Source organism: Helianthus annuus, chromosome 10 (assembly GCF_002127325.2).
Source record: "Helianthus annuus cultivar XRQ/B chromosome 10, HanXRQr2.0-SUNRISE, whole genome shotgun sequence".
NCBI lineage: Eukaryota > Viridiplantae > Streptophyta > Magnoliopsida > Asterales > Asteraceae > Helianthus > Helianthus annuus.
This window is the reverse complement of record NC_035442.2, coordinates 13,421,410-13,439,992: the sequence shown is the minus strand read 5'-3', so window position 1 is coordinate 13,439,992 and position 18,583 is coordinate 13,421,410. Positions and strand designations below refer to the sequence as shown.

The 18,583-nt window shown below is 40.0% G+C and overlaps 1 long non-coding RNA gene across 20 annotated transcripts; it reads right to left on the bottom strand.

Moving 5' to 3' along the window:
* Positions 1-1,019: 1,019 nt before the first annotated feature.
* LOC110884033 lies at positions 1,020-13,938 on the bottom strand. Of its 20 annotated transcripts, none has more exons than XR_004870559.1 (11): positions 13,783-13,938; positions 13,487-13,608; positions 13,277-13,404; positions 13,086-13,199; positions 12,915-13,016; positions 12,757-12,836; positions 12,469-12,673; positions 12,283-12,383; positions 2,555-2,647; positions 2,121-2,475; positions 1,020-2,041 (listed from the first exon to the last, which is right to left on the bottom strand). It is a non-coding gene; the product is annotated as an uncharacterized LOC110884033 (long non-coding RNA). The 20 variants fall into 20 exon arrangements; XR_004870563.1 differs by having other exon boundaries at positions 1,020-1,377; positions 1,740-2,041; positions 12,915-13,006; positions 13,277-13,608; positions 13,720-13,935; XR_004870556.1 differs by adding an exon at positions 12,121-12,217 and having other exon boundaries at positions 13,086-13,608.
* Between the last annotated feature and the right edge of the window lie 4,645 nt (positions 13,939-18,583).

Here is an 18,583-nt window from a genome sequence, read left to right as displayed (position 1 = left end):
AGATTAAACTAAATAATAACTATTCATAAAATATTAAACTAATAATATTTAGTAGGAGGGTTATCTATAATATAAGATATTAAATTAAATAATATTTTGTAGGAGAGTTATCTATAATAATTAGAAGAGATTAAATTAAAATAATAATTATCTACAAGAGATGGCCTAATATGATGACAAGTGTCCCTAAAGTGGTTTCTTTTATTATATAGTACTAGCAGTAAGACCCGTGTGCAAACACGGGTCGTTTCTTAGAAAACCATGCATAACATATTTTGATAGAAAGTATAGATAAGTGTATAGAAATCCCAATTGTCTTTTTTTTTTCTTTTATCAACACTATATAACATTAGTATGCAACCACTGTTTGACCAAAGTCAAATCACTGTTTTTAAAAAAAGTTTGTTTGACGAAAGTCTTTTTGACCAAAGTCAAACCACTTTTTGCAAAACTATGATTCTTAGTGGTCCAAAAGTCTGCTTGACCAAAGTCAAACCACTGTTTTCTCCACAAAACACTGTTTAACCCAACAGTGGTTTCAAACATCTGTTTTCATCCATCTGTTAACAAAAGTCAACAGATGTATCAACCACTGTATCAACAGATGTATCAACAACAATGGTTTTAAGTTGATGAGCATTATTTATGAAAAAAAAAATACAAAATCATATTGAAAAAATAATACAAAATCATACAATGACAAATGTGTAGTTACTAAATTCAGTACTTTACTTTCATCCTTATTACATATGTATCAACTTCTTAAAGAAGAACTAAAAATATAACTATTTCAATAGAATGCCCTTACAAATGAACCTGTTTATCCGGACAATGAGAGACCAAAACGACCATCCTCGTGTTCAGATTTCAAACCACATTACCTACGCATCACTCTTTCAGTTACAACCATTAGCCGCTCTGGATACATGATAGAACGATGTTCAAGCATAGCAAGCGAGCCAATGTACATATTTTTTTTTTAAAAAATGTTTAATCAAAGCCTAACTCATCAAACACACTTAAATCTAAAAGGATGTGCTTCATTTTCTTTTATGCAGCATTAACATTAACAAAGAAAAAAACAAAGCTTTTAGAGACAAACAGTTATATCAACACCTATACATCCATCCTTTTAGAGGGGAAACCAAACATGCTAAAAAAACTTCTTCTTTTACTGAAAGGATCTATAGCGTACTCATTTCAATTATCTGCGGTCCCATATACTTGATTCCCTGCATTTCTGATTCTTTTGGCGTGTTGATTTCTTCTAACCACCAATACCGCTTGCTCTCTTCTCCAGTCATAACTGCTCGTTCGTCAGCTCGTCATCTCAGTTAATGCGGCACTCAACGATTCAATTACCTTGATTTGCTTGGCCTGTCAGACATGATAACTTGTAAAGCAAGTAAGAGTGTAAGTCTATAAAAAAGCAAGGCGTATGTATGTATTGTATCTTTAATGATGGCATGAGAGCAAACGCTTTCTCGGTAGTGTCAATTCCAGTATTTACAATGACACATATTTGAAATGATTAAAATCCTTTTTAAAATACGAGTTTTATATCTTGGAAAACAAGTTATTGAGGTTTGGATTAATACATCGCCATCAGAAACGTCTTGTTTCTTAAGAGATCTAGATTTGAGTTAAATACTTGTAACAAATGTAGAAAAACTGAAATGCATAAAAGAAACATAATAAACATGAATTATTATAATGTGCGTAAAGGATACTCCCAGTACTTGTCTAACAGACTGCGGATCGGTGTAGAAATTGCCCATGTTGGCGTACTACGAGTTTTATATCTTGGAAAACTGACCCATTTTCCGTCGTAACCTCTCGTTTGAAACGTGTGTCCTCCTCGGAAATGATCAGTCTTCCATCAGCATCTATCTCTGGCTCATCGTCAGCCTGTAGCTTCCTTTTCAGACTGTCGGAAGATCTAAGGGACAATCTTGTCTTTTCACGCTCAAGCAGGTCAACTGGTTCATCATCTAGCTGTTCATAACTGTCTTCTGCCAACCTCTTCCTTGCTCTCTTTGACCTGCACATTATACATATACATTTAAATTTAATATGTGTATAATAAATAAATACTTATATAGTTGTTTCAAAGCACACACTTGATCGAAGACTTTCTGGAATTGAGCATATCTTCAGTTTCATCATCATCAACGAAATCCGAGAATATTTTCGTATGATTCCATCTGCTCAACCTGATCAAGAGCCAAAAGTATAATTTAATTAATTAACGATAATGTAGTCGTAACCTCTCGTTTGAAACGTGTGTCCTCCTCGAAAATGATCAGTCTTCCATCAGCATCTATCTCTGGCTCATCGTCAACCTGTAGCTTCCTTTTCAGACTGTTGGAATATCTAAGGGACGATCTTGTCTTTTCACGGTCAAGCAGGTCAAGTGGTTCATCATCTAGTTGTTCATAACTGTCTTCTGCCAACCTCTTCCTTGCTCTCTTCGACCTGCATATTATACATATGCATTTAAATTTAATATGTGTATAATAAATAAATACTTATATAGTTGTATCAAAGTACACACTTGATCGAAGACTTTTTGGAGTTTAACATATCTTCAGTTTCATCATAATCACCGAAATCCGAGAATATTTTCGTATGATTCCATCTGCTCAACCTGATCAAGAGTCAAAAGTATAATTTAATTAATTAACGATAATGTAGTCGAGTATTTGTAAGATGCTGTGACAACTCGTACTTTACCGTCTCGTACATTACGTGTAACCATTGAACTAGTGTGATTACGTGATTATATTGATTGATTGAATGTTACATGTTACGTGATTTATTGTGATTGCATATGTTACTATTTGGGCCGATTAGTAAATCATTACAAAAACAACCCACTCGGTCAACATGGTGGACTCGAGACCCATGTGGGGTTTCGGCCCACACCTACTCTACGTATATATACACATGCACATCTTAGGGTTTTAGTTTTTACAATCTTTGCAACCACAAAGCAACACACACACAAGCTCTCTCTCTCTCTCGGAACCGGAGATCACACCTTTGAAGTTCTCGGATCCGTCTTTTGTTTTACATCTCGGTTAGTATCAAACTTTTGGTTACGTGTTTATATGTTGTTGTTAGTAATCGGATTTGCATGATTTAGGGATTATTGTTACATGATTATTGCTTATGAATCGGATATATGATGAATCGGCTGTTATGTTTAATCGGATATGTTTATATGATTCTTGACTGCATGATCTAGCTTAATCGGATTCGATGTGTGTTAAATTGGTTGCCTGATTAAAACCAAACGATTATATAAAAATCGGCTGAATGCATATGTGGTATTTAGGAAATCCGTATGAATGTAGAGATGTGTTCTTGAATATTACATGAACAGTTTGAACGTGGTTGAATTTGGAATTGTAACTGATTTGATCTATTTCTGAAACTACTGATTATGTTTGCTGAATTTACGGATGTTTGTTATGAATAATCATGGAAACTGTTACGCTTTGCTTGTCTCGACCGGGATTGCGAGTCGGGATCCACAGTCTCGACTCGAGACCACAAACAGCACAACACGAGACCGAGTTTGCGAGTCCCGTTGCGACTCGGAACCTCACACCCAGCAGCACAAGCCGAAACCATGGTTGCGAGTCCCGTTGCGACTCGTAACCGGACCATGACGAACCGAAACCACGGTTGCGAGTCCCGTTGCGACTCGTAACCGGACCTTAACAACTCGAGACCAGCTCCGAATGCGACTCGAGAACATCACCGTTACGAGTCCCGTTGCGACTCGGGATCTCCTCGTTGCGACTTGAGACGGACCATACTGTTGTTGGACTTTTACTATTTCAGGCCCAACTGAATTGGGCCGAACACTTGGATTCTGTTTAACTGATTGTTATTGGACTGCTATGAAATATGTGATTCTTGCCATGATTATATGTGTATACATACGTGTAGCTTATACGTGCAATAGTTGAGTACGAACCTAACTTGCATAAGTAACCATGATAGGACGTGGTTGATCCCTTACTTGTATACCTGAGCGTTTTATTGTCTGCCGAGCAAACCCAGGTGAGTTCACACTCCTACTAAGGCATGGGATTCCCGGGTCGTGGGAATGGGATAAAGGTTACAATTGACTAAGAACGTACATATGCTTTTCCTAGACTATCACCTACCATGATCCTCGGATGTCAGGACGGTTCCGTAGGTTAGGATAACACCTACGTGGTCATATGCCAATTACTGCCTCGGATGTCAGGCACGCACGTAAAACCTACGTGTACGCATTACTTACTTCTATCCTCGGTACAAAGGATACGTACGTGAAACCCATGTACACCCCCGCGTCTCCTATCCTCGGTTGTGAAGGATACGTGCGTAAAACCTACGTACACCCCATACGCGCTACTGTTCTCGGAAGAAGAACAGGGATGATACGAGTAGTTGATACGAATAGTCTAGTGGTCATATAACGTGGGAAGCCCCCACCTATACAACTTACTATCGGCCCAGTAGAGCCACCCGTTACTTACTGTTACGCACTTACTTACTGTGAACTCGCTCAACTAGTTTGTTGATCATTCTGTTACATGCCTTGCAGATCGTTAGGTACATGGAGCTTGCACAAAGAGGAGCCGGTCGTTGTGGACAAGGATCGTATTACTTTGTTAGACACTCATGACATTTCAGTATTTTTAACTTGGGTTTACAACAATGCTTCCGCTACTTAAACAATGCTTGGTTTTGAAACATCAATCATATCATGATGAATTACTTTAATGACTTTTATTATTATTAAATGCTATGTTTGATATGATTGATGACTTGATCCTGGTCATGTCACGCTCCCAAGCGGTGGTACTCCGCGTGTGGATTTTGGGGGTGTGACAGATTGGTATCAGAGTCATTGGTTATAGAGAACTTGGTTTTAATACAGGAAAAAGTTTTTATTAAAACCAGACTATAACCAGAACAGTGCTCTCAACGATCCACAACGACGCTTCGCTCCACGTGCAAGACTCGACATTTTAGGTAATAAGGTTTATGTATATTGCCTACTTGCTAGAATTACTTAGAACTTTGCTCGTGGTATGCTTAGACGACAATGCTCACTATTTGCTATTGCTTAAGAACCCTTACGTGCTTACACTTTTCTGTCATCGCACTATTCGCGAACTTTTCTCACCTATTTCGCCTTTGACATGAAGATCAATGGCTGGAAGAATTAACATGACACAAGCCCAGTTAGAGGCTCTTGTTCAAGCCCAAGTTGCTGCGGCAGTTGCAGCAGCTCAAGCAGGTCAACACGCGCAGCAGCCTGTCTGCACATTCAAGAACTTTATGGACTGCCGTCCCGGCACGTTCAGCGGCACAGAAGGAGCGGTTGGACTCCTCCACTGGTTCGAGAAGCTAGAATCAGTATTCGAAATGTGTGAATGCCCTGAGGCACGCAGGGTGAAATACGCCACCGACACTTTAGAAGGAATAGCGCTAACCTGGTGGAACGCGCAGGTGCAAATTCTGGGGTTGGCAGCTGCTAACGCCACACCCTGGAACGATTTTAAGGAACTTATCAAGAGAGAGTATTGTACGCGTGAAGATATTCACAAGCTAGAAGACGAGCTGTATAATCTGAAAATGGTTGGGTCGGAGATTGAAGCGTATACTAAACGGTCGAATGAGCTGGCCGTGCTGTGTCCAACTATGGTAGACCCTCCATACAAGCGTATCGAGATGTATCTCAAGGGGTTGGCACCAGAAATCCAGAGCCACGTTACCTCGGCTAACCTCGACAACATCCAGGAAATCCAGCGTCTCGCTCATCGCATCACCGATCAGGCAGTGGATCAGAATAAACTGCCTAAGCGTGTCAGCGCTACTGCTACAGTCACTCCTTCAGCTACTCCCGTTACCCTCAGTGACAACAAGAGGAAATGGGAGGGGGATTCAAGCAAAGCATCAGTTTCGGTTCAGTCCCAGAATCAGCAGCGAAAGACTGACAACTATCAAAGCCCTAACCAGCAGTCGTCAGGTAGCCACAGGCAGGGTGGATATCGCGGAAATCTTCCAAAGTGCAACAACTGCAACAGGCACCACAACGGCCAGTGTACCAAGGGTCGTTGTCAAAGATGCCTCAAGATGGGTCACGAGGCCAAAGACTGTAGAAGCCTTCGTCCTGCGAACCAAAATCAGCAGCAACCTCACGCTCAGCCTAACCAACAACAGGGCAGCAAGGGATGCTACAATTGTGGTGCTGAAGGCCACATCAAGAGACACTGCCCACAGCTCAACAGGAACCAGAACAACAACAACAACAACAATCAGGGCAATGGCAACAACAACAATGGGGGAAACAACAACGGCAACGAGGCAAGGGGCCGTGCATTCGTACTAGGTCGTGGCGACGCAGTGAACGATCCCAACGTTGTTATGGGTAAGTTTCTCCTCGACAATATTTATGTTACTGTCTTATTTGATTCGGGTGCGGATACAAGCTATATGTCTGTGAAAATGTGTCAACTGCTAAAACGTGCACCAACACTTTTACCCACCAAACGTGTAGTAGAGTTAGCTAACGGTAAAAGTCTAGAAGCCACGCACGTAGTTCAGGGTTGTAATCTTATCCTAGCTGGTCAAGCCTTCTCTATTGATCTCATTCCCATAGTTTTGGGAAGTTTCGACGTCGTGATTGGGATGGATTGGTTATCCCAACACCAGGCAGAAATCTTATGCAGTGAGAAGATCATTCGTATTCCACGTTCTGGTCAAGAACCTCTCGAAGTCCAAGGCGACAAGAGTGGTGCTGTGGTTGGCATCATCTCATTCTTGAAGGCTCAGAAGTGCTTACGTAAAGGTCATACAGCCATTTTGGCTCTTGTTTCAGACGCATCAGTAAAGGAAAAGAAATTGGAGGATATACCAGTCGTACGTGACTTCCCTCAGGTGTTTCCTGAAGATTTATCTGGCTTACCGCCTCATCGTCAGGTCGAATTCCAAATCGAGCTCGCTCCGGGAGCAGCACCCATAGCTCGCGCACCATATCGTCTAGCTCCATCAGAATTGGAGGAACTGTCAAAGCAGCTACAAGAGCTCTTGGAAAAGGGTTTCATTCGTCCAAGCTCTTCGCCTTGGGGAGCTCCAGTACTCTTTGTGAAAAAGAAAGACGGTACGTTCAGGATGTGTATCGACTACCGTGAACTCAACAAGGTAACGGTGAAGAACCGTTATCCTCTTCCACGCATAGACGACTTATTCGACCAGTTGCAGGGGTCGTGTTACTATTCCAAGATCGACCTACGGTCAGGATATCATCAACTGAGAGTCCGCGAGGAGGACGTCTCTAAGACAGCATTCAGAACTCGCTATGGTCACTACGAGTTCTTGGTTATGCCGTTCGGACTTACGAACGCACCTGCAGTATTCATGGATCTTATGAACAGGGTGTGCAAACCCTATCTCGACAAGTTCGTCATAGTTTTCATCGACGACATCCTGATTTACTCCAAGAGTCAGGAGGAGCACGAGCAGCATCTTCGCCTTATTTTGGAACTCCTTCGAAAGGAACAGTTGTACGCCAAGCTTTCAAAATGCGACTTCTGGCTTCGTGAAGTCCACTTCTTAGGCCACGTGGTAAACAAGGATGGGATTCACGTCGATCCATCCAAGGTGGATTCGATCAGGAACTGGCCTGCACCGCGTACACCGACAGAAATACGTCAATTCTTGGGTTTGGCAGGCTACTACAGACGGTTTATCAAAGATTTTTCAAAGATCGCACAACCACTTACACTACTGACACAGAAGGGTGTCACCTACCGTTGGGGCAACACGCAGGAAACTGCTTTTCAGTATCTAAAGGATAGGCTTTGCAGCGCACCTATTCTCTCATTGCCAGAAGGCACAGAAGACTTCGTAGTATATTGTGATGCATCCATCCAGGGTCTTGGATGTGTGTTGATGCAACGTGATAAAGTGATAGCCTACGCTTCTCGGCAACTCAAGGTTCACGAACGAAACTACACGACGCACGATCTAGAGCTGGGAGCTGTTGTTTTCGCGCTTAAGATATGGCGACACTACCTGTACGGTACCAGGTGCACGATTTACACCGATCACAGGAGTCTCGAGCATATCCTTAAGCAGAAGGATTTGAACATGCGTCAACGACGATGGGTCGAGTTACTTAACGATTACGAATGTGCCATCAAGTACCATCCAGGCAAAGCCAATGTTGTGGCTGACGCTCTAAGTCGAAAGGACACCTTACCGAAGCGCGTGCGAGCGCTACAGCTTACGATACAGTCTAGCCTTCCTGCACAGATACAAAATGCTCAGGTAGAAGCATTGAAACCAGAAAACGTCAGGGCTGAAGCCTTACGCGGCTCACGACAACAGATGGAACAGAAGGCAGACGGCGCCTACTATGTAACGGGGCGTATTTGGGTCCCACTTTATGGCGGTCTACGCGAACTTGTGATGGACGAAGCACACAAGTCTCGCTATTCGGTACATCCAGGGTCGGATAAAATGTACCACGACATCAGCACTACTTATTGGTGGCCTAGCATGAAGGCCCACATCGCTACGTACGTTGGAAAATGTTTGACCTGTGCGAGAGTCAAGGTTGAATATCAGAAACCAGTTGGCTTGCTTCAGCAGCCTAAGATACCTCAATGGAAATGGGAAGAAATTTCCATGGATTTCGTCACGGGTTTACCTAGATCCCAGCGTGGGAACGATACAATATGGGTCATAGTTGATCGACTCACCAAGTCTGCACACTTCCTGCCGATTAAGGAAACGGACAAGTTCTCCACTCTCGCAGACGTCTATCTTAAAGAAGTTGTTTCGAGGCACGGAGTGCCCACCTCTATTATTTCGGATCGCGATGCACGATTCACGTCAGAGCTATGGCAAGCAATGCATAAATCTTTCGGCTCACGATTAGACATGAGCACAGCATATCATCCTCAGACGGATGGGCAGTCTGAGCGAACGATTCAAACACTTGAAGACATGCTTAGGGCATGCGTTATCGATTTCGGCAACGGCTGGGAAAAGCACCTCCCATTGGTGGAGTTTTCGTACAATAACAGTTACCATACCAGCATTCAAGCCGCTCCATTCGAGGCATTGTACGGACGTAAATGCCGGTCACCTCTCTGTTGGGCAGAGGTGGGGGATAGTCAAATTACGGGTCCAGAGATTGTAGTGGACGCCACAGAAAAGATAGCACAGATACGACAACGCATGGCGGCAGCACGCGACCGTCAGAAAGCCTACGCGGACAAGCGTAGAAAGCCTTTGGAATTTCAAGTCGGGGACCGGGTTTTACTCAAAGTTTCACCCTGGAAGGGTGTGGTACGTTTTGGAAAAAGGGGCAAACTGAATCCGCGGTACGTCGGACCATTCGAAATCTTAGAAAAGATTGGCAAGGTAGCCTACAAGTTGAACCTACCAGCTGAACTCGGTGCAGTTCACAATGTTTTTCACGTGTCAAACCTAAAGAAGTGCTTATCAGATGAAAACCTCATTATTCCTTTTAAGGAACTCACTATCGACGAGCGGTTACAGTTCGTCGAGGAGCCAGTAGAAATCACGGACCGGGATGTGAAGGTCCTCAAACACAAGAGAATCCCTCTTGTTCGAGTTCGTTGGAACTCCAAACGTGGCCCAGAGTACACCTGGGAACGCGAAGACAGGATGACAGAAAAGTACCCCCAGTTATTCGGAACCAATGCAACCACTACTGAGGCTGAAGCTACTACTTCGGAATTTCGGGACGAAATTCCAGATCAACAGGGGGAGGATGTGACACCCCAGGAAAACCAGTGAACGCTATAACTTACCTAGCTTCCTCAGTGAGTGCATACCAAATTTCGGGACGAAATTTCTATTTAGTTGGGGATAATGTGACAACTCGTACTTTACCGTCTCGTACATTACGTGTAACCATTGAACTAGTGTGATTACGTGATTATATTGATTGATTGAATGTTACATGTTACGTGATTTATTGTGATTGCATATGTTACTATTTGGGCCGATTAGTAAATCATTACAAAAACAACCCACTCGGTCAACATGGTGGACTCGAGACCCATGTGGGGTTTCGGCCCACACCTACTCTACGTATATATACACATGCACATCTTAGGGTTTTAGTTTTTACAATCTTTGCAACCACAAAGCAACACACACACAAGCTCTCTCTCTCTCTCGGAACCGGAGATCACACCTTTGAAGTTCTCGGATCCGTCTTTTGTTTTACATCTCGGTTAGTATCAAACTTTTGGTTACGTGTTTATATGTTGTTGTTAGTAATCGGATTTGCATGATTTAGGGATTATTGTTACATGATTATTGCTTATGAATCGGATATATGATGAATCGGCTGTTATGTTTAATCGGATATGTTTATATGATTCTTGACTGCATGATCTAGCTTAATCGGATTCGATGTGTGTTAAATTGGTTGCCTGATTAAAACCAAACGATTATATAAAAATCGGCTGAATGCATATGTGGTATTTAGGAAATCCGTATGAATGTAGAGATGTGTTCTTGAATATTACATGAACAGTTTGAACGTGGTTGAATTTGGAATTGTAACTGATTTGATCTATTTCTGAAACTACTGATTATGTTTGCTGAATTTACGGATGTTTGTTATGAATAATCATGGAAACTGTTACGCTTTGCTTGTCTCGACCGGGATTGCGAGTCGGGATCCACAGTCTCGACTCGAGACCACAAACAGCACAACACGAGACCGAGTTTGCGAGTCCCGTTGCGACTCGGAACCTCACACCCAGCAGCACAAGCCGAAACCATGGTTGCGAGTCCCGTTGCGACTCGTAACCGGACCATGACGAACCGAAACCACGGTTGCGAGTCCCGTTGCGACTCGTAACCGGACCTTAACAACTCGAGACCAGCTCCGAATGCGACTCGAGAACATCACCGTTACAAGTCCCGTTGCGACTCGGGATCTCCTCGTTGCGACTTGAGACGGACCATACTGTTGTTGGACTTTTACTATTTCAGGCCCAACTGAATTGGGCCGAACACTTGGATTCTGTTTAACTGATTGTTATTGGACTGCTATGAAATATGTGATTCTTGCCATGATTATATGTGTATACATACGTGTAGCTTATACGTGCAATAGTTGAGTACGAACCTAACTTGCATAAGTAACCATGATAGGACGTGGTTGATCCCTTACTTGTATACCTGAGCGTTTTATTGTCTGCCGAGCAAACCCAGGTGAGTTCACACTCCTACTAAGGCATGGGATTCCCGGGTCGTGGGAATGGGATAAAGGTTACAATTGACTAAGAACGTACATATGCTTTTCCTAGACTATCACCTACCATGATCCTCGGATGTCAGGACGGTTCCGTAGGTTAGGATAACACCTACGTGGTCATATGCCAATTACTGCCTCGGATGTCAGGCACGCACGTAAAACCTACGTGTACGCATTACTTACTTCTATCCTCGGTACAAAGGATACGTACGTGAAACCCATGTACACCCCCGCGTCTCCTATCCTCGGTTGTGAAGGATACGTGCGTAAAACCTACGTACACCCCATACGCGCTACTGTTCTCGGAAGAAGAACAGGGATGATACGAGTAGTTGATACGAATAGTCTAGTGGTCATATAACGTGGGAAGCCCCCACCTATACAACTTACTATCGGCCCAGTAGAGCCACCCGTTACTTACTGTTACGCACTTACTTACTGTGAACTCGCTCAACTAGTTTGTTGATCATTCTGTTACATGCCTTGCAGATCGTTAGGTACATGGAGCTTGCACAAAGAGGAGCCGGTCGTTGTGGATAAGGATCGTATTACTTTGTTAGACACTCATGACATTTCAGTATTTTTAACTTGGGTTTACAACAATGCTTCCGCTACTTAAACAATGCTTGGTTTTGAAACATCAATCATATCATGATGAATTACTTTAATGACTTTTATTATTATTAAATGCTATGTTTGATATGATTGATGGCTTGATCCTGGTCATGTCACGCTCCCAAGCGGTGGTACTCCGCGTGTGGATTTTGGGGGTGTGACAGATGCGTTAAAGCGAAAGCGAACAGAACCTTGAGGTAGTTGCTTTCGTTAGACGAGATTTGGTTTCCTCAGTGTTAGCGAAATGTTTTCACTCTTTTCGTTCATTTATTTGCACTCCAAAAGTAACTGGTTACTGATATTATTCAGTTTAAACTAACAAAAATATATATATTGAACCGTAAACAACAAACCTTTCGTATATTTGTGAGCAGCTTCATATGTTCTTCAGGCATTGCGTACTTAACAACATCAAGGCCGCATTTTTTACAAGCATTTCTAGGAGCTGCTTCACCTGTAGGTGGTTATTCCGATAATAATTAGTTTTCACTTGGAGAAAACAAAATGCTTGTAATACACGGTAAATGAGTTGAACAAACCTTCGCTTTGAAATGATTCTTGTTGCTGCTTTGCCAGCTCAGCAACACCTCCACCATGTCCCGCATATGCGTTTGCAACCCTTCAGGTTTGGAACGATTTCATGTTTGATATGCTCTGCCAATAGGTTTGGAACGTTTGGTTGAACTGAGGTCATTTTTCTCTTCTTTGAAGACTCCAAAAAGTCACAGCTAAAAAGACTCCAAGCTGCATAAAAATTGTTTTAGCCAACAAAGTCCCAGCTAAAAAGACTCCAATCAGATATACTGAATAATGGATTCTTCTGCTACCTAAAAGGCCTTATGTCAGCTTCAATCTAGGTACTGAAATTTCTTTTAGCCAACAAAGTCCCAGCTAAAAAGACTCCAAGCTGCATAAAAATCGTATTGAATTAGCAAAGACCTGAAGAATGAAAATATACTGATAAGTAGAAACAAATATATCAGACCGTGTCGCTAAAGCCTAATTTCTGAGTTATAAGTAATGTTCCAGGAGCTGTCAATAAACAGAGCGCTACAAAAGCTTCCGAGCTTCTTGTTTCTGCAACAACCTGAAACATATGAATATAATTTACTAAAATTAAGCTTCATTTTCTTGAAAGTATAACGGATTTTCATACCTCAAAAACACGCCTAAGAAGAAATTTTCCACCATGATAGAGCAAACCTAGTCCACCTAAAGCCTTCAAACTTTATTTCACAAGCATCGGTAAAATACTTTCTTACACTAAATTCTACAAAATGTAGACTCAAATTACAAACAGAGTTTCATCCACACCATATCAAAGATTGCTGAGTCATATATTTTAACCTGGCTTTCGAACACTAGAAGTATTACTAAAAGAGGGACCACTGCTATATCCGACAAATATCAATCCGCCATAAAGTTTCTGATTGCGGATCTTTCTGGGTCAGAGAAGCCTATTGTTTTTGGTGAAACTGCTAGTAATTGATATCGCACTAATCACTCAACAAAACTGAAATGGATTTGTAAAAGCAGTAACTCACTAATCAACTGTACCGGAAGTGTGAGAAAGAGGGTTTTTGAATTTTGATTCAGGTATCTTCTTCTTATTCATCAGACAGCCGTAAAAGAATCTCCAATTGAATTTCAAACTGCACCTTAAACCCTAGAAAGAAAACCTAACAAAACAACAATCAAGAACAACATAACTTCAAATCAAATTCTATCAAACAAACAATCAAGTCAATAATCAACTACAATTCATGAATTTACAATCAAACAAACTGTACCTGAAGTGTGAGAAAGGGGGTTTTGAATTTATCAGACAACCGTAAAAGGATGAGTGAACTTACTTGTTGTTTGATAAGTTGAGTTTGATGGATCCGATTGAGGGTTTTGAAATGTCTAGATCGATTGAGGGTTAGGGTTTGTGAAATGGGATTGAAGAAGATAGATAGAGACGAAAGTGAATTTTAGAGAGAGAGTTGAGAGTTGATAAATCATAGAGAAACAGAGATTACCCTTTTTATACGTCTGTTGTTTAAATTTTGAATCTGGAGCCAATGTTTTAAAAACCGGTATTTAAATCAAACCGGATTAGGCTAAAAAATGGTTCAACCGGTTGAACCAGGTTGTACCGAGCGGTTCAACCGGGTTAACTAGCTAACTCTATAATTTCATAAATTGCAACATCAACTCCAAAGTTAATAAAAAAATGCATGATTACATATTAAAAGATGATCTAAAAGTAAATCCATAATAAAAAATAATCCAAAAAATAATCGAAAATCATTCAATCTTCCAACAAGCTCTTTTAAATGAAAGTGTACCTTATGTTTAAGCCATTTGAGTGTTGAATACATCAAGTTCACGATCACATAAAACATGAAATTCACTATTATCGCCATCCTCATCAACTAGAGGATAACTATTTTCATTTCATACAACATTAAATAAGAACTTTTAGTTACGAATAATCATAATACATAAAAATTACGTAAGATAAGCAACATATAAAATAAAAATAAGTAACAACCCAAACTAAAATAACCCTGAGCTGGTACCGGTATTACATTTCAAACCGATATAGCGGATTTTACCGCCTGTACAAATCTCATGCCTTTTCACTTATTTACCGGGGTATTTCGTACCGGATTTACATCTGAAAACGGTAATACCGGTATAACCGGCCGGTATTTACCGGTTTTTAAAACATTGTCTAGAGCCATGTTTAAATTTTGAATCTGGAGCCAAAATTTTAAATGGGCAGTGGTTTGATGCAGAGGTTTGAATTTATAACAGATGTTTGGAGGTTTGTAGGGGCAGTGGTTTGAAAAGGTGAATGTGGGCCAACTTTGAATTTTAAAGTCTTTTAATATTAAGGTTTATGATTTAATAATGACATAAGAAAAGCCTTGTTGGACAACCTCTTCAGCTGACACATCATTTTTTCTTATGTCATTGAAGTTTCTTCTTTTATAGAAAAGATAGATAGATTATAATTATATTATATTTTATTTGTAGACCTTACTTTTCAATCCGAATATTTCATTTTCTGATTATGTACCTTAAAAGGGGTCGTTTGGCTATGAAATGTTTCAATTATACATTTATTTAAGTACCATATTTGGTAATTATACAATTATTATATTATATCATACAAATACTAGATTTAGTCCCGCGAGCGTTGCGCTGCGGACACATCACGATCACTCAATAGTTTAACCCCAACACAACCCTCATGTTTCATTTTCGGTCTCACCTCTTCAACACGACAGTGTTTTATTTTAGGATATATAAAGTAGGTAAATATATTGATTTAAAGTTGGACATCACCAGATGTTTGTAAGTAAAACAGATGACTTCTTGGTCCTAACAAACCATTAAAAGCAAACATACCATCATATTAATGTCTACCTTTGCTTGTCTTACCCTTTAATGTCTTTTACCAATGGTTGTCTAGCTTTCTATACATCTGATTGATTATCTTAAGTTTGTATAATATGATTGTAAGTTGTATGTTGAGTACTCATCAAGTCATTTTGCGTCTCTGGTGACCTTTAAAATATCAACATATGTTATGTTATCTAGCAGAGTTCATGACCTACCCAAATGACTTCGAACCGTATATAAAATAAACCATTTAAAAACCGATTCAAAACATATAAGACAGACCTTTAACAACAGCCACCACTACAACCATCACTATCGCCACTACCACCATATCAAAAACACAACCACCAACATCATCAGACAACACAACCACCACCATCAAGAAAAACACTTGATTAAAGTCTGAAAAGAAAGAAAAAAACGGAAAAAGGAGGCTCAGATTCAAGCATCCTCATCGCCATCATCAAGATAGCACGGCTCAGTGCCACTACGGCTGCAACCGGAGTTGCCATGCCAAGTAGCGGCCACCATCATCGCCTTCTAGAACACTCCCATGCAACAACTTCCAAATCGGGTTCATCACCAACAGCCGACGACTTCACCGTTCGGCTTCATCAACACCCGAATCATAAAGTGGGCCATGATAAAATGAAATTAGGAATCAACTTTAAACACAAAAACAAAACCACAGATCCAACACACCAACGTACAACTTCTAAAACAAAGAGTACAATTGCCATTGCATATCAATGTTGATAAATGCTACAAGGTATCATACCAGTTCATCACCACCGTATGGAAGCCTAAACGACCTCCAAACCATCATACCAGTGCTCCAACAAACTCCGCCGAACCGGTTAATCACCTCCAGCCGAAACCCCAACAACCTCCACAAAATCGTTCAATAAGAAAATGATATGTGGTGGCTATAAAACCATACACGACGTCAGAGAAGTGGCGGAGATAGGGTGGAGAAGCGGCGGAGATGGGGTGGAGAAGTGGCGGATATGGGGGCGGTGGAGCCTCATAGAGAGAGAATCTCACAGTTTTGAAAGGGAAACAAACTTATTAAATGAAGAACAATCAGTTTTGATGATAAAGAAAAACCATCAATGAATACCACTAAAACAACACATGGTTTCCAATAAAACAACTAAACAACTTGTACAACAAAGGGTACAAGTAACATTGCATAACAATGATGCAAATTTATAGTATATAATTTAAAGACCAATTTTGAAGTTTTTCGTAATTGAAACCCTAAACTTTTCTATATTACAACTCGTCCACATAACTTTTTCTATAGATGCTTATACTTTGAAATTTTACGTTCATCCTTTTACACTTTATTTAAGTTATTTTTTTTAACTAATTTACTTTACTTTCCCCTATGATTTAAAATTTTATGTTTACCCCTTTACACTTAATAAAGTTGCAATACAACCTTTGAACTTTAATAAAGTTATTTCTTTCTTTCTAAAACCAACCCTACACTTTTCACTTTTTAAAATTTAACAACAAAATTTTATATATATATATATATATTTTACCAATCCTTGTGTCTCTAATTATTTTTATCTACATTTTAAACCCGCCGCGGAGCATATGCTACCTCTAAACTTTAATGAGCATACCATAAGGTTCGTGAACTATCGTTGTCGCCACTTGTTTTGCATATGTTGGACCCCACGACAAAGTGTAGGTGTTTAACCAACTAGTGAAAAATTTAAGACGAAGGTGTGATAATTAAACCGATTATGTAAATTATTTCCAAGATATCATAATAACTTTATATATTAAATATAATACTAGTAAAGACACTCGTGCTTTGCTACGAGAATGGCTATGTGCGCCTCATAACTCTAAGAGCCAAATTATAAATCAAAACTACATTAGCTTTATGATGTAAACTCTAAACTCTATTAACATCTTGCTAAATGAATGATAACTAAAAGAGGAATAACAAAGTTAACTAACTTTATAATGATCATTATAGACCCAAGTGCATACCAATACATTACTTACCTAACTTCATACCATAAAATTACAAAAGAAACCAAAATTACTAAACTTGCATACCATATCATCTAAGCGTCTCTTCATGGGTTGCGTATTTATAGGGCGTAAGTAAATAAGGGTTCCTAATGCAGCGGGCGTTGTAATGAAGTAGCTCCAATAGAATTGGGTTTCCCGCATATAACTACGACTATGACGAGACAAATAATATTAGAAATGCCGATTCGATTACTTTGTAATGTCTCCTCCATCTTCCGCTTAGTCTTTACTTAGGCTTCTTTAAGTTCCAAGAAAATATTTTTCATCTTCAACATGACCTCAATCATTGCAAGCGTAGTGGCTTCAATTTCGGCATGTTTAGCCTTAGTCTTTTTTGGAGGTTGACCTAATGACATTTTTTAGAAGAAAAAAACACTTAAAAGTACCGAGTAATACAATAACACACATATATGCAAAATCTTAACAATATATGTGACCAGCGTCGAAGGGACCGATCAAAGATAGAGAGAAAGTGTATTCCTAAGCACCTCTAATTAGATAGTAAGTGATAAGAAGGGTGTCAAATCCATGAGGAGTTTGTGGTTCGTGTTTTAAGCAATGGTGATTAGGAAAACGTTTATGAAGCTTGCTATTTTAATTTTTTTATCTTTTAAATTGGTTGGTTTGAAAAGTGTGTTGGAATGTCCACAATTTGTGATCAATAACAAAAACTAGATTAACGATTTATAACTAACAATGTGATACTTGAATTTGATTAAAAACAATACTTTGTAAAAAGATATATACTCGGGTTAAAAATTATAAGCACTAAGGTTCTATTGCACAACTAGGGTTGGAATTAGGATCAACAATCGGCACTAATAGGGGGTTGGGTTTCAAGGCTTAGGCATCAACAATGGAAAAATGTATGCTTTGTTACTCAAGAACATAACAAACCCTAAATTGAATCAAAGCATAATTAGCCAACTTCATTTCATAAAGTCAATGATTAAAAATTCAGCTTTTGGATGGTTTCCCTTACGAATAGTGTTAGATACATTCGTAGACGAAAGTTTGGATAAAGATAAACAAAACTGACAGAAATTCCGCCAGCCTAACGACGTCACCCTGTTTTACTTCATACATAAAGAGTTTACATCGGTCAAGCTCCAATACCAACAAGTCCAAAACTTATGACATTATGTGCATGACTAGTTAATATATAGACTTCACTATTCTAGCGCATGACCCTATGATATGCACGAA